Genomic DNA, 1,943 nt, shown 5'->3' with positions numbered 1-1,943 from the left:
TTCCTGGAAATAATATCACATTGACTAGTCTGAAGCTTAAAAGTTTTTTAAAATTTTGACCTATTTTTTTTGCCTCTGGGTTTTGGTCACTTTCCTATTCTTCATAAATTCCCAAAGATAGAGTCAACAATGAATCTATGTTTATATCAAAATTCTCTTAAGCATCTTGGAATAAAAAGTTGTGAATCTGGAGCTCAAGGACCAAACAAACTCAAAGCAGCTATTTTTATTTTCAAGGGGTAGATGAAATTAGAGCTCCATATTTACGTGAACTGTTTTAAAAACTATTTGCAATTTGAAAACCATTCTTCCTGAAGGTGACTTGAGTAAAATAACAGCAAACAATTCTGATCTCTCTCTGTTGTTACCTGAGCGCACACCGTTTTCACACTGAGTGAGGTGCAACACATCTGTGGCCGATTCATAGATTTAAAAGTCCTGTTCGTTACTAGACACTTATTTTAGAACTTCTAGCCTTCCCTGGGTTCTAGCCTCTGTGCAACTCTTAGGAGGTATTGTTACTTTTTTAGTCTTCATTTTTGTGATTTCCAGATTTAGTATAAGAATCTCCTGTTCAGCGTCCATGAGATGACTCAGCAGGTAAAGGCAATTGCTGCTCAGGCAAAGTCTGACAACTTGAGTTCAATCCCCAGGACTCTCATGGTGGAAGGAGAGAACCAACTTATCCTTGATCTCCACAGATGTGCCATGGCATGTGTTTGTGTGCATATGCATGTGCACACACAATAAATAAATAAATAAATTTAAATTAAAAACTGCAATTAAAAAAAGAATTCCCTGTGTACCTATATAGTCAAAGTCTAGTCAAGAATCCCCTATGTAGCCATTTTGGCTTTTGGTTTTCTTTTGAGGCAGAGTCAAGGTTGGCTTTGAACTTTTTATGTAGCTGAGGATGGCCTTGAACTTCTGATCTTCTTGCCTCTACATCCAGGTGTGGAGGTTACAGGTGTGTGTCACCACACTGTTTATGTAGTGCTAGAGATCAAGCCCAGGGTTTCCCCACCCTGTCCCCCTCAGCATGTCAGACAAACTGGCTTAGAGAAAGTGAGATCAACATGGTCAATCTGACAGGGAAAGTTGTCCTCACACATCCAGGGTTTTGTGTTCGCTAGGCGAATGCTCTGCTGGCTAAGCTATAGCCCCAGCCCAATTTGGCTTCCTTGGATGTCTCATAGAGATCATGCACAGCTGGTTTGAGAACCTTATACTCTCTCTAACACATAGTCTCCAGCCATAGAACTAAAATTACATTGTTTCCATAGAATCTCTATAAACAGCCACATTCAATGTCCAAATTAACAAAAATCCTGAGGTATTTCTGCTGAAAATAAGCTCGTAGTCTTTATGATGGAGCTTATGTTGAAAATGTTAGAAGAGGACTAGGCAGTTAAGCGTGATGGTGCATGTTTTTAATTCCAGTGCTTGGGAGGCAGAGGCAGGCAGATGTCTGTGGATTAAAGGGCAGCTTGGTTTACACAGCAAGTTCCAGGCCAGCCAGGGCTACACAGTAAGATCTTGTTGTTACAAATAAACAAACAAACAAACAAACACAGAGAGCTGGGTCATGGACACTTGTAACCTCAGAGCTGTCAGGGGCAGAGACAGGAGGATTACTGGGGCGTGCTGGCCACCAGCCTAGCTCGAGGTTCAGCAAGAGACCCTTCTCAAGGGAACAAAGTAGAGTGAGAGAGAAGGGAGCACACAGGAACACATGCCCACATACCCATGTGAACATACATCACATACACAAACACACAAGAATAATATTTCACCTGAACATTTACATTAAACATGGATTTCAGAGTGTGCTATAGCAACGAGTTGTAACCACCACTGCCTGATTGTTGCAGAATTAACACAGATTTTTGGTCAAATGTCACCTTTCCCTTCTTTCCCATTTCTTTCTTCTTCAAGAAAAGTTG

The 1,943-nt window shown here is 40.8% G+C and overlaps 1 non-coding gene across 1 annotated transcript; it reads right to left on the bottom strand.

Moving 5' to 3' along the window:
* Nucleotides 1–1,033: 1,033 nt before the first annotated feature.
* LOC115068574 lies at nt 1,034–1,118 on the bottom strand. Its single transcript, XR_003847919.1, has one exon. It is a non-coding gene; the product is annotated as a small nucleolar SNORD12/SNORD106 (small nucleolar RNA).
* Between the last annotated feature and the right edge of the window lie 825 nt (nt 1,119–1,943).

The sequence above is a fragment of the Nannospalax galili genome, unplaced genomic scaffold, assembly GCF_000622305.1.
Source record: "Nannospalax galili isolate Female #2095 unplaced genomic scaffold, S.galili_v1.0 scaffold368, whole genome shotgun sequence".
Classification (NCBI taxonomy): domain Eukaryota; kingdom Metazoa; phylum Chordata; class Mammalia; order Rodentia; family Spalacidae; genus Nannospalax; species Nannospalax galili.
The sequence above is the reverse complement of the archived record's forward strand: the minus strand, read 5'-3'. Positions and strand labels throughout refer to the sequence as shown.